Below are 14,888 nucleotides of genomic sequence, written 5' to 3' on the forward strand. Positions count from 1 at the left end.
TCTCCAGGCTAAACAACCCCAGCTCTCTCAGCCGTTCCTCATAAGGCCTGTTCTCCAGCCCCCTCACCAGCTTCGTTGCTCTTCTCTGGACTCGCTCCAGAGCCTCAACATCCTTCTTGTGGTGAGGGGCCCAGAACTGAACACACGATTCAAGGAGTGGTCTCACCAGTGCCAAGTACAGAGGGAGAATAACCTCCCTGGACCTGCTGGTGATGCTGTTTCTGATACAAGCCAAGATGCCATTGGCCTTCTTGGCCACCTGGGCCACTGCTGGCTCATGTTCAGTCGCTGTCAACCAACACCCCCAGGTCCTTCTCCTCCGGGCAGCTCTCCAGCCAGACTTCTCCTAGTCTGTAGCTGCACAGGGTTGTTGTGCCCCAAGTGCAGGACCCGGTGTTTGGCCTTGTTAAACCTCATCCCATTGGTCTCAGCCCGCTGCTGAGGTACCATGGCCTTACGCAGACTCAGCCTAACAGAGAGCGATCTCAGTCTGCACAGCTTGCCTGGAATCCTATGCAGAGATTTCCAGATGGAGTTTCTCTGAGGTTTCAGCGCTGCAGAGCAGAGGGAGGCAGCAGGATCTGCTTTGTGAGCAGGGGCTGTGGTTGGCATAACAGGTTCTTTCCCTGCACGCTCCAGTGCCCTGCTGTGGGGTACAAGGTGACCACTGACCCTCTAGCTGATCGGTATCTGTGAAGGGGCCAGAGGGATGTTCTCAGTGGGCAGGGATTGCAGGGCAGGAACAGAAGCACTGCCTCACTCCTGGGTGATTCTCACCTGAGGGCATCTTAGCAGGAGGCTGTTCCTCTGTGGAGCTTCAGCTGCATCACAGATGCTCGCAGATCTAAGGATGTCTGGCTAGGAGCAGCATAACTCCTAGGCTTATAATAAGACGCCACCTTTTCTTTCAAATACAGCGTAGATAGAGGTTAGGACTTTTTTCTTTCTCGCTCAGCCTGATTTCCATGCAGGCTTGCATTCAATTTTTCCCTAAAGAAACTGTTTCCTGTTGTCATAACGTAACCAGATGGGGAGGGTTCAGTGGAAATATCTCAGGAGAGACTGGCAGAGAAGCCGATCCAGGAGGCAGATCCTCCCCGTAATATTGGCACGGTTTGGTAAGTTCCATCTGAAAAATAAAAAGCTGCTCCCTTTGCTGAGTCACAGCCCCTCGGAGCTGGAGCTGTGACAAGCTGGGAGATGCTGCGCTGCTGAAGTTGAAGCAAAGGTGAGAAAGGCTGCCCAGAATCCTTCTCAAGTGCATTTCTTGTCTGAAATGATTTTTAAATCTCATTAAAGTATGTTGTAAGTTTAATTCAGTCTGTAGAAGTGTACAGTTGCATTCCTGTCTTGCAGGGCTTGGGGTTGCATGGCTCTTCTAACGCAAATGCTGAGCAAATATCAGGTGAGAGCTCCTTGCCTCTCTGTAGGACTGCACTCTGCCCTCATCGGGAAACGCGCTGTGGCTGCTTTTGTAAGGGTTTGTTCTGGGTGCAGCATCGCATCTTCCCGTATCCCCTGGCTTGGGTGTTAGCACTGCCTGTCAGGGAAGACCATGCCTGCCTGGTAGGGAACAGGAGGGGCAGCAGCACACGGAGTGGGTTTATTGGGCAGGAAATTCTTTCCAGCATTACTGTAAAGCTTTCTCCTGGATGAAAAAGAAAATTCTGGTTTGTTTTTCCTCTCACAGATTGAATAGTGAGGTGATGGGTAGCCAGGTCATTGCTTCCTCCACTGCTTGTATGTATGTACTTTGCAGTAAAGCAACTAATGATTTTCTGTTTGAGCAGCCTCTCTAAATGTCCCGAATCTATTCTGCTTTCCTCACATTTATAAATCTCTCTGTGGCAAAGGCCTGGTACTTTTCCAGGCTTTGCACTGTTGTTTATTTGTAACAGTTTTATTTATACTTGGTTCTTTACTGTGTTTCAGTGGTTTGCTTTCTGAAGCTTTTTCATCATTTTTGATCTACAGAACTGGGTGTCAAATCCAGAGTGGGAATTTATATGGGGAGGAGGGAGTCCTAGTTGTTGGAGAAAAGCCAGCAAGGCTTTCTTACAACAGAGAAGCTGCACGTAGTACAGGGCCACAGGAACACTTGCTGATCACCGTTAAAATGTAGCATTTGACATTTGAAAGCAATTCTGGTTTCGCTGAATTGCTGCTAAGGTATGTATTATCTAGACAGAAAAATAATCTTTGGCTGTTTCAAATATGTAAGTGGACATTTAATTTGTGGTCACTTGCAAATTGTAGATTTATATCATAGAATCATAGAATAACCAGGTTGGAAGAGACCCATCGTATCATCGAGTCCAACAATTCAAAAGCAAATATTGAATTTAAGATGCTCTGACTGAATATGTTTTCCATGTACTTTTAAGTAGTTATTTAAGACGTAAATAAAAAGCTTATAAATATCTCTAGGTGCTGGGATTTTGCTGCTGCACAGGCCCAGCTCAAACTTCCTATCTGCTGCGCAGGACACAGTAATGTGAGCTGCCATCTCCCAAGGGCAGGAGCAAAAGTTGCTACCCTGCATGTGCATTAGCACAGGGTATGGCAGAGATGTGTTGAGCTCCTGCATTTTCCAGGCAGAAGAGCAGCAAGGCAGCGGGGCTGTAACCTGTCCAGATCCCAAGTGAGCGTCTGGAAAAGCAAACAAACGTTACTGTGGCTGCTGCACTGTGGAAACCTGCACGTCTACTCTTTCTCCCATGTAATCTACAGTTTTTCTCCCACCAGCTCCACTTCTGTTTCCCATCCAGGTCTCTGCCTTGCATCCAGATCTGGTCTTGGTGGGATGCAGTACATCTTCTGTGCCTGCCCATCAGCATCACCTGGCTCCTTCACTTGTTCTGTGCCTGCTCCCCTCTGCAAAGCTGGTGACACCTCTCCTCTCAGATTCCTTTCCCTCATCCCTGAGCCCCTGGGCTCCTTCTCCTCTCCCCCTCACCCAGATGGGTCAGCTCCTGGGCTGTCTCACCAGGACGTCTGTCTGGTCCTACTGGTTTTTACACAAAGCATGATGAAAGAAGAAACCATGATTTCAATACAGAAATTAAAAGAAAGAAGGGCAAATATTAAATGGAAGGGCCAAGACACCTCATTGGTTCAGTCCTAATTGTTGCCCTCACCCTGCTTGATGCAGTTTGTGCAAAGAAAGTCTGAATCTAAATGGGAAATGCAGTGCTGCTTTGTGGGATAGAGGTCACACCCTATTTTGAACTAGGAGCCACAACCTTGGCTGGGAGTTCATCAGAGGCAGGGTTTTTTTGTATATTTTGCTGTAAAAATGAACTTCCTAGACTTGATTTTTTTTTTGTTTTTTAACAGCTGATTAATTTTAGTAAAAGCAAAGGCAGAGCAGTGTGTAGGGCCTTGCATGAAGCTGCCCACTGCTGGAGGAGCTGGGAATGGTGTTGTAGAAGGGGCGCATGGAGCTCTGGGTGGATGAGTCTGCATGGCCTGACAGCATCTGTGTCACATGGGTGCACTCCTCCTCCCATTCTGTGGGGCTGTTACATTCATAATATGACATTATTTATTTTCTTGTGCACACTGAGGGGGAGGATTTTGCCACTGGCTTCAGTAGGAACAATGTCATCATTTTAATTATACTGCAGTAGCAAACAGTTGTCAAGGAAAAAAAATATTGTCTTGGACATAGTGTACACGTTCTTTATGGCCATGTAAATATTTTAATTCTTTGCTAATTATAGCCTGATTCAGGGCAATGTTGAGCCTGTGTCTGTGCACATGGTGCTCCCTTCTGTCAGCCTGTCAAAACAAAGTGGACTTAAAATACGTGTAAACCATGTTCATATTCACATTCTCTGCTTTGTCATGGAGATCCAGGGCCCAAAATAGAAATGTGCATCCAGCCTGTACTTGAGTACAACATCTGAGATTTTAGTATGAACATTTTAAAATGCTATGCTGAGTGTCTACAAGTCTTTGAATCTGGATGGGGAATGCTGAGGTGATGTCAGTGCTAGTTGGAGGCCAGAAAGGCAACTGAGCCAACTCAACAGCAGCTGGGATGCTCCTGTACTGCTGGATGCAAAGATGCTGTAACATAATACTTTTTCTGTTGGGTGATTTAATTGAACAAAAGCTTAAAAATGGAAGTAGAAACATGTTAGCACTGTAACATGCACTTATTCAAGCTGAGATTAAGGTGAGGCACTACCAGAATTGAAGACAATCTCACAGTATTCTCCATTGCACCATGGTTAGACGGTTCCTATTTATAGACAGTAATAAAACAGAATATTATCCTGTACGGGCTCCACAGTCAGCTTGGGTTAGAGGGGCCATTGCCCATCTAAGAGCATTGGAGATGAACTGGAGCTGGTCATGCTTCATCCATGGTGGGTGAGAGGTAGAACTAAGTGTGAAATAAGTCTGATTTGAAATGGTGAGGGAGGCTGCAGATGGAGCATCTTTAAGCTTTGTGTTCACTGTTATTTTTTTTTTTTTTGAGAACTCTTGGTTATATAGGGAGAGTGCTTTAAAGAAGTGAAGCCATGTGGAAGTCTAATAGCACGTTCAGAGCTGTGTAGAAATGATAGCCAGTTATGAGAAGTGAAGCTGCATTTTACTAATTATATGTGGCTGAAAGTAAAGTGAAACTGCAGTCTTTTTTACTACACACCTTTTAATTAAAACTCCACCACCAACAATCCCTGTGCTCTACAAAGATGGGCTGTATAATTTTAATGATATCTCTTTTATTTCTTTTAGCATCCTTCCAAAGTCAAAGTATGCAAAAGCCATAATAGATTCCGGAAGAAAGGATCTCCTAAATCTGTGCCTTTCTGGGCTGATGTAGGTGCTATAGCTGCAAATATCGTTGGGTTCTCCATATTCTGCTTTACTGTTTATAGCAAGTCACCTTGGAGAACTTATATTGCAGGATGTTCTGTGATTGGTGTAGCAGAGGCTTCATTGCTAACCCCATGCTAGCTCAGGAGATGCTGTAGTGCCTCGTTTGTAAAGGATTTGTGTGATGTATATTAAAAGCAAAGGTTTTGGAGCGATAAATTTCTGCTCTTGACAGTACTTGGGAAGCATTTGCAGCAAAACCTGTTTTGCTACAACTTTAGTTACTGAAACTGAACCCAAGGAGACTACCAGTAGAGTTGCTATTGTACCTTTTATAAATGCTGTTAACAGACGGTGTTGGGGCTGGATGCTGCTAGTTCTGCTGCTGTCACCCTGCACCCTGGAACTTACAGTGGCAGCACTTCTTTCCTCCATTGTATTTGGCCTGTGGTGGTTTGACTCTAGGAGCTGCAGAATGACCGAGAACTGCTGCCAGGGTTTGTGGTGTGTGATCAAAAAATGGAAGATTCATTTTTGCACTGAGAAATATGTATAACTGCCTCCTGTCAATGTCCCCCATGGTGGCTTCTTGTTCTTGCGTTAATGTGAAAAAGTAAATGAAACATCCCTTTTGCCTACACAGTATCAATCATTTTATAACTGCCTGTTTAATGTCTCTTCAAAAAAACCACATATCCCAATTCTTTTATAACTTGGTTGTACCTATTATGTTTTTTAGATAAATATGAGTGTAATAATGAGTACCTACCACTTACCTTCCTGCAACTTAATAATGCTTTTCATCTTATTTCTCATCTCCTGCTATTACCATATAATCTCTTATTTACCTAGTTTCATACACAACAGATGTCCTCAGTGATGACTTGATTTTCCTTCTAAATCACTGTGTGCACGATACGTCAAGCTGTATCTTTAAATATAGACTATCTTGTGCTTTCCCATATTGAATTTCATGTTGCTTAGTTACCTAATTTTCTACTTCGAGGTTATTATTTTATTTTCTTCTTCTGTTTTCTTGTTTTATATTCCTCTCTTGTTTTGATTGACCTATATAATCCTCTATTATCAGTAGATTTTGATATCTTAGCCTTTGCTTTTTTTTACAGCTCACTAGCAGAATATCAAACACTGTCAGCCCTTGCTGTTGTTCACAGCTGTGAATCTCCCCCTTTTAGAAGTAATTCCTCCTTTGTTTCTAAGCCCATCCGTGACTAGACTTTCTTACACATCACATTACTAAATCTTCTTCAGCAGTTAATTACGTGAGCATCCAATCCTTAAGCGAACGCTGTGAAACTGAGATCCAGATTTACGTTCTCACAGCCTTTACACATTTACGTGCAAGGTTTCATTGAGGTCATTGAGCCCACATGCAGCTCACATCTTGGGCAGTGAAACCCCCCTGCCCGCTGACAAGTGCAGGTGGTCACAGGAGCATCAGCGTGTCTGCTTCGGCATGGACTTCTCTCACAGCTTTTTTGTTCTGTGTGTGTTTGCACAGTTTTTACATATTGTTTTTCTCCAAACTTTAAGAAATTTGGGTTACCCAGGAGCAGAGCAGCCACAGCTATTGCTGTGCATTATTTTGCCTATCTCCAGTCTCCTGGGTCTTTGCAGATGTGGAGTTCCAACCTCTGCTGATGCTAGAGAACTTGCTGGATGTGATGCCAGCAGTTGCTAGGGACGCAGACCCCAACAGGGAGCAATTCTTGTGCCCTTGGGCATCCCAATTGGTTTCTTGCTGGCAGAATCTGGTTCCTCCATTCCCAGTGCCGGCTGCTCCCTGCCTTTAAGAGCAACGATCTGCTAGAAAGTCAGAAGCCAGATGGACACATCCTCTTAGCTAAAGATCAGTGTAGTGCGACCCACGAGAGAAGCAAATTTCTCTGAAGGAGTAAGTCCAGAGGGCTGAAAGGTTGGAAAATCCTGAATTCAAATCCCAGATTATCCAGATGCCACACTAAATAAATAGCTAGGAAAGAGCTGCTCTGTAGCTGTTTCCCATCTGAAACGGAGATGTTTGTGAGACTGTTTTCCTGGTTCTTTTATGTGGCACTTTTCACAATGAAAAGCCAGGCTAGCACTTTTCCGAATTGTCTGAACAAGCCTGAGAGGGACATATGTGCCTGAGAGGAAGTTCTTTGGAAAGAAGACATCAGCAGGCAGTGCTGTAGGAAGATGTGACTTGGGAATGAGTGACTTGGCCACCAAAGTGAACTCCAAGAAGACAATTTTAGTGACACAGCAGAGAGCGTGAGCAGATGACAAGGTCCTCATCCTCCTCCTTTTCCCCCCTCTAATAGAGAAATGAGAGACTTTCCATATAGTTATATATATGCTGAGATTTCCCCCTGGTTTGTCCTGTAGCAGAACCAGCAAAATGGCCCAAATTTCAGCTCTGTGGGTGCCAACTGATATTGGTGCCAGTGTGCTGCCCAAGAGCCTGGCCTTTGCAACCTCATGGCTGGCAAGCAGCAAAGATCAGGAGAGCTTTCAAAGTTGCTCTTCAGTTTTCAACAGTCACTTTAAACTCTTATGAGAGCAGTTGCACAGGTGCTATTGCAATATGGGGTTTTGTAGTTTAAAAAAATAATATAATTTGTATCTTGGTCCCTAGATGTCTTTTGTAGGCAGGCAGTGGCCACGCAAGTCCTGTGCTGCTGTTGGAGATTTAATCTTCTATGTAGTTTGTCATTCTTGGTCCTGGTAGCAGGAGGCTCTATAATGCACTAAACCGAAGTGTGTGTGTGTGTGTGCATGGGATGAGAAATGTCACAGAAGTTAGAGTGTTCTGCCCTCAGAGTTGTTAATTCCATTATTTTTAATTTTTAAAAAAATCTGATTATTTTTATATTCGATGTAAGCCTTACCACATTTAAGGTAGCATTAGAGGGATCAGTTTGTTATGCTTGTTACTGGTTGAAAGTATACCTTGAGTATGACACTGTATACCAACTGGTTTTCTGTGAAAGCCAGCCTGTCTTCTGGCTGCTAGTCTTGATCAAAAAACAAATATAGAGCTCTTGTGTCAAATATAACTTTCCTATAGGAATGGATGCTTTGACGTCAAATGTTGAAGTGATGTTGAAACTACCCTTGCTCTTTTTACCCCCTATAAAAGCCTGAACTACTTAAGAATGAGTCTGGTTTTGTCATGTTGCAAGGAAGTCTTACCCCCCCTTACTGATCTGTTCTGTGAAACTACAGAGAAGAGGATATCTGCATGCCAAGCAAATTGACTAGAAAGGTTGATGCGGCATCTCAGATCAAATCAGCTTTAAAAAATCAGATTATAGCTTAAAAAATCTCAGCCATGTACATCTGGTTAATGCACAGGCACCTACTAACAGAAATCACCTTGACAAGGTCAGCATCAAACACTGCTGTATCTGTATATCATCCTCAGCATGGCACCTACATGGTTATAACCTTCACAGACATGAGGGTTTGTTTCATGCCACACCCAGCGTTTCTAGCTCTTGAGTGTGTTCTTTCCTTTGACATTTTCCTTCCTAGTTGTTGCCTTGCTTCTCCTTTGAGAAAGAGCTTTGTTATTGCAAGATATTGTAATATTTCTGTTTCATTCACCCATTTTCCATGGGCTGGGTTGGGTTTTTTTGTTTGTTTTGATTTTAAAAGCAGAACTTTTCTTTATGAGTACTTAATCGGATAAAATTTGAGTACTTCTCCCTTTCTATGTAAATACTGATTACCTTGATAATTGTCATGGATTGTAGGGTCTGTTGGTTCTTGGTTTAGACTTTGTTTCATAGCACAAGTGTCAGTAGGGTCTTTATACACCTCAGTGCCTGGGTCAGACTGGGATTTACACCAGTGTGTCTGAATTCTGCTCTCCAAGCTGACAGTTTGTTTACCAAAAAATGTTTAATGGGGTTGGACCCTGTGTGTACCAACAGCAAATATGAAAAAGGTCATCAAAGGGACACTATCTTAATTGTATTGGGTACAGCCATGGCTATGCATTAATTTGCTTTCACATGTAAAAATCTTTCAAAGTAGCAATATTTTTCATGGTCATGTAGAAAACCCCCCTCATCTTATTCAATGTTTTAAGGGTTGAGTGTTATGCTGAAAACTTTATACAGTGTTTTTCCTCAAAGCACTCGACCATCTACCATCCTCTGTCTCCTTGACTACTTTTCTGCTTCTTCCTAACTTTTCACTGTGCTTGACCTAGAGATGAGTGGGCAAAGTGAGACTCCTGTGGTTTGCGTCCAGCTTGGAGTGTCATCCCTCTGCTCCTGGAAACTAGAAAAGATTGTTAGGATGAAAGCTGTAACCTTGGGATGACTGGTGAATTATCTGCCCCTGCCTGGAGGAGAGGTGCTGGGCGGTATATCCTATTTCTGTGCTGGGATCAGCACGTCAGTGCATCACCTCCCTGGCTCCTATGCCTCACTGGCACTCTCCTGTTCTCCAGTGTTTTACACCATCAACAGTTTGGCCTATCTCTGAAGAGACAATCTTTTGCTTTTAAATTGAAGGTCTGGAGAGATGGCTTTTAGGCACTTATTTTTGACTTCCGAGTGTATTAATGACTAGATCATTACAGTGGATGGAAAGTTTCCTACTGATTTAAGTGGATCTTGGCCTGGGTGCCTCATTCATAACCCAGTGGGACAGATGGAAAGATTCTGTTTTCAACGTTGGCAAGGCTGCAAAAGGCTATGGCTGCTCCCAACAGCATAATTTTTTTTTCTAGCATCCTTACTCATTGCAGAGGTGCGTTCTTTCTAAAGATGTATTGGGGCTCTTGTATGAAGTTGGCTGATGATACATTTTCCTTTTTTCAAATCCTTTTCTGCTTGCTAAATATTTCTGTATTTTCTCCTAACATGTATTTTATTCACTGCATAACTGGAAATGGGTGGTACCAATGAGCTAGATATTTTGACTTCTGGTTTCATAATGATGTTTATTAGCTGTGAAAAGAGACTGCTGACATGATAATTATTGGGTGAATCCTGAAACCTCTGAAAACTTATGAAATAATTAGATATGCGGCAATTTATATTAAATGGTGATGTGTCGCTAAGAGTACTAGTGGTAAATTCAATAGCTTTTCTGTTGTATATAGAAATAACAGATTAATGTTATTTTGTAGGGAAGTATCTAAGTTAAATACTGCAGTTCTGATCTCCTGAGCAAGCTTTACAAATAACTGAACGTTTGCTTTATTTCCTTTTCTCGGAGTCTCTTAGTAATTCTTTTAATAGAGAATTTGTCCAGAACATGTGTGAGATAGAGATGCTGTGGAGGGAAGTGTTGTCTGGTAGGGCTGCTGACCTTTTGCTGAGATGATCAGGAGGTGTTTTAGATACCATCAAACATCTTTGTAGCTTCAAGTGTAATGCCTGGCCCATCCCATGCCTAAAGTTATTTTCGATTGGACCCAAGCTACTTGTATAACTTTACATTCAGTAAATCCACCTGCTGTAGCTGCCACAGAGCAGCAGGAAGACACAGTTCTACAGAATGACGATGACTTGCTGTGGCTGAAGTTAGTGCTACTTCAGCTTAGTACTGCTACTCTGAATTGTGAAAACCTTGGTTTTTTAACTAAAACTGACAGTAGTAACACTCTTGTATTGTCTTTTGTATCGGTGTATAGCTTAAACCTATTAAGTGTTTCTCCCAGCTCTTCTTTTAAGAAGACAAAATCTTGTACTGTTGTCTTGTCTCCAAATTTGTTATGAGAAATTGTATAAGTACGTGGATGAATACCAGTAATTAAAAAGCACTGCTCTCACTGAATCCTGTGGAGCTCTGATATATTGAATTGCCTGCTTCCTTCAGGAAGGAATATAAGGCTGAGTTAATAACCCCCAGAGCACATAATAATTTCCAGAACTGGTTTGTTGAGTTTTTTTTGTTTCTTTTCCACAGGCTATGATGTTATTGTCTAATAGAAATCCATGTACCTAAAATAATTCCAGCTAATTTTATGACAAGACATGTGAATGATTGCAATGTTCATTATGGTTTTCCCACCCTGCTCCCAGTTCTCACACGTCATGTTTGTTTAGTGCTGCCCACTTCAAATGTTAAGAAGCCCCATGGTGTGATACTGAGCACTAAACATTAAGTGATAGTAATGTGATATTTGAACAGCTTCTCTTTTTTTATTATTTGTTATCTCTAAATTGAATACATTTCTTGGCTTTATCTTCTCTAGCAATGTTCTTGTCAGGAGCTCATGCAGCGTGAAGAACAGCGTGTTGTCTCTTCAGTTACTGTAATGCAAAAGATCTCCCTTTCACTAGAATTTACCTAAAGCTCTCTTGGTCTTTCCCAGGGACCATCTTCCCATCTGACATCATGCTGGAGGGCTCACACTTGATTCCATGAGATTTTGGACCTCCAGCCCCAACCAGGACTACCCTCATCAAGCAGATGTTTGTGGGAGAGGAATGGTGTTAGTCCCCAGCACTGTCATCTTCGGTGGGTACTGTAGCCCATCTACCTGGAGCATCAACACAATAAATCTCCAACTCTTGGTTTAATTATATTTTTGTTTTCTTTCCAAATGAGTTTATGGGTCAAGGAACATGCTCATTATTAAGTAGATGGTCAGATATGGGCTGAAATTAGTCTCAGCAACTGTCAAGAAAAGGTTTTAACCTTTAATGAAAAATCAGAACTCCTATAATGTGATCCCCAGTTTTTTTCTGAGCTGAAAGAGCAGATTTTCATTAGACCTTGATGGGCATCTAACAACTTGCAGCTGTCTTCATTTGGGAGATTAGTTGACTCTCCATTCAAGTTCTTGTCTGTGGCTGTCAAGTGTAGGGGTTTTTTTATTATTTTAGTTTGGAGCTGGGCACACATGATGATCCAATGGGTCCTTTCCAACCTAGTGATTCTGTGATTCTGTGATTTACAAAGATAAAAAATAAACCCTGTCAAATACAAACATCTATTTGGATAACCATGGTCAGCCTAAAGAAAGGTTCCTCCTCCCATCAGTGTCCTTCCATGCTGCCCAGTTCCTCAAAGCTGAGTTTGATAGGATGACTCATTCTGGATATCAGTATTAATTCTGAAATCTAAAAGGCGATGTTTTTGTTGCCACAGTAGAGTCTGTTATTTTCTAGCTCATTTATAAATTGAATAAATCCAAGAACTTTAAATCTTTTATAACAGCGTTGCAGTAAATACTGCCTTTTCCACTTTCAAATCCAGCTGTGTTGTGTGTTCGTGCAGAAAAGGATTGGAGAAGTAGCATTAAATAGTTATTTAGAGATGTTAATAATATGCTTAAAAGGTTTCCATAAAGTGCTTTTGGATCATACGATGCCATCTGTGTTACGGTTGATTGTAGTTAATTATACAGGCATGAATTACTTGGGAAAATGGATGGCACTACTTGAACAGTTTGTTTGTGCTCAAGATAATGGAATGGCACAATATTAAACTGACGGAATTAAATCTGAAATGCATTCCTTGCTAATAATCTTCCACGAATCAGTGAACTTATTCTGAATCGCCCCAGTTTAGCTGAGAATTTGGAGAGTTGTGCTATTGTGATATTATTACAAGAACTCCAGTGTATTTTTGTGCCTTAAATGTTGTTGACTGTCTGAGGAAAAAATGGAAATTAGCTTCCTATGTAAAAGCCACTGTTTTGAATCAGTTATTTCACTTTCTGCAGTTTAGCCTTAAGAGATGGAAAAGTTAAGCAGGTGGTGTGCTTGGGTGACATTGAACTTGTGCTGTTAAAATATACATGTTGAGATTTAGTAGCAATTATATCTTCCAGGGCTGAAATTCTATTAATCTCTTCTGGTTTACTGTAAACCATTAACTATTCATATAACTGACACCCAACTATGTCTTGCATTTTAAAAAAAATGCAACAAACCAGCTGAAACTTATGATGAAAACTCAGTGGATGGGATTTTAGATATATGTGTGTGTGATGCAAACAGGTAACCATGCACACAGTAAGCCTGCATATAAGAACCTATGTAAGCTACAAATGTATAGCTTAAAAGGTACAGGATTTTGCTTGGGTTTCATAAACACAGTCCGCCAATCAATGAGTTAAATGTAACTATGGTTGAAGGATTAATCTTTGAGGAGAAATTCAGGTCAGTCAGGATTTGACATGTGTCTGTTTAAAGCTGTTGTTGGAATTGATCTAATCCTAAGTGAAACTTTGGCTAGACTTCCATCTGCAGAGACTCATCACTATGGTGGGGTTTGGGGGGAGGGGGCATTTGTTATTTTTCACTTAAATCAGATATTATTTCATCAAATATATGTTTCAGAACCTATTTCACACTGGGAAACGCTGTTTGGTCAGTTACAGATTTTTTTTGCTTTACGGAAATGGAGATTTGCTCTAAACTGTTAGTAAAGGAGTTCGTTAACTTTGCAATATGGGTAGTCCGTGAGGGATTTACTATGGTAGTGCATGGTTGTTCTGATTAGAGTGGAAATATTTGAGACAAGATGCTATTTTCCAGTGAGCATGGCACTCGATTAAAAGTAGGGACCTGGGCACAAGCCTTTCGCATTCTGACTGAGCATCCTGTGTACCTGGTCTTAGGCTAATGTCTTCTGCTAATTTTGATGAGAATCATAGAATCACCAGGTTGGAAAAGACCCACAGGATCATCAAGTCCAACCATTCCCATCAATCACTAAACCATGTCCCTCAGAACCTCATCCACCCGTGCCTTAAACACCTCCAGGGAAGGGGACTCAACCCCCTCCCTGGGCAGCCTGTTCCAGTGCCCAGTGACCCTTTCCATGAAATATTTTTTCCTAATGTTCAGCCTAAACCTCCCCTGGAGGAGCTTGAGGCCATTCACTCTCGTCCTGTCCCCTGTCAATTGGGAGAAGAGCCCAGCTCCCTCCTCTCCACAACCTCCTTTTAGGTAGAAGTTTGCTTCTGAACCCAAAACTATTTCAGCAAAATCGTGATCAAGACAGGTATGTTCCTTTTAGAAGTTTGTGTAGAGTTACCCACATTTTGCTGTATTAAAAAAAAAGATGTTTTATCAAACTAGACTCAATTTAATCGTTATTTAAACAGCACAGAGGAAAAAATCCTTGTGGGATGTATACAGGAAATACCCAACGTAACCATATGTACACAGCAATACGTGTCTTGGCAATTATTTCTTGATCTGAGTGCTTTCAAGGCTTGCTACTTGCAAGTCTTTTTCCGTGTACTTTCCAACAGATTTTCTTCTCCTCACGCTGCAGCCGAGTTAATAATTCACTGTTTGTGACAAATGTCTATGCAGGAAAAACCCCACAACAGCAGGATGTGAGGAGATTACATTGCCAGAGCACTCGGGCTTAGCATGAAATACCTTTTTCAGAGGCAAACCCATTTTCTTGCCTTCAGACATATAGACTGTTGAAATCCTAAATGAAAAAAATGAGATTAGTCAAGGAGGGCTCCCACACACGAGGAAGGGGGAACTTGGTCATAGATAGTACTGCATTTTCTTTCAATCATACTTTGAGATGCACCAGCGACTCAAAAAGCTTTGTCTAAACTGGTTATTTATACCAATTTGACAAAAATATAAACCAGGAATGTTCACAAGGCTGTATCATACATTTGAAATTTTCAGTATTTGTAAGGATAGTGTATTGCTTAAGCTATGTTTTCCTTAAAATATTGGTACTCTGGATAGGGATATATTAATTTATTTTTAAGTGCGGCAACACATTGATTTCAGAAACTACTACAAAGAAAACATATTTTCCAATTAGCCTTGAAGTCTGAACTGCAAGACAGGAGGTAAAAGAATGACAAGCCCTGCTAAAGGCAGCTTATGATGCATTATTAATGCTATTTTCAATATCAAGCATGCCAGGAATCACATGCATAATATATTCTCCCAGAATCAAAAATATGAAGACCTTTCTGTCCTGTTCGAATGATGTATCTTATAGACACAGACAAAAAAAAATGTAAAATTACAAAGGCAAGATTGATTTTATAGGAAATTACTTCCCTGCTCACTACTGCCCAGTGCTACGGTGCTGGTGTCCCACTG

At 41.7% G+C, this 14,888-nt stretch overlaps 1 protein-coding gene across 26 annotated transcripts in view; it reads left to right on the forward strand.

Annotated features, from left to right (window-relative positions):
* Nucleotides 1-14,888, forward strand: part of JAKMIP3 (Janus kinase and microtubule interacting protein 3) — a 77,544-nt gene that overhangs the window by 16,524 nt on the left and 46,132 nt on the right. For 24 of the 26 annotated variants that reach the window (XM_069863328.1, XM_069863325.1, XM_069863337.1 and 21 more), the window contains one exon: nt 11,165-11,366. The gene's annotated coding sequence lies outside the window, so the exon portion shown is untranslated. Of the gene's footprint in view, nt 1-1,122; nt 1,229-11,164; nt 11,367-14,888 lie in introns of those variants that run through there. The other 2 variants (XM_069863326.1, XM_069863329.1) reach the window with 2 other exon arrangements.

This window comes from Phaenicophaeus curvirostris, chromosome 9 (genome assembly GCF_032191515.1).
Source record: "Phaenicophaeus curvirostris isolate KB17595 chromosome 9, BPBGC_Pcur_1.0, whole genome shotgun sequence".
NCBI classification, from domain to species: Eukaryota; Metazoa; Chordata; class Aves; order Cuculiformes; family Cuculidae; genus Phaenicophaeus; species Phaenicophaeus curvirostris.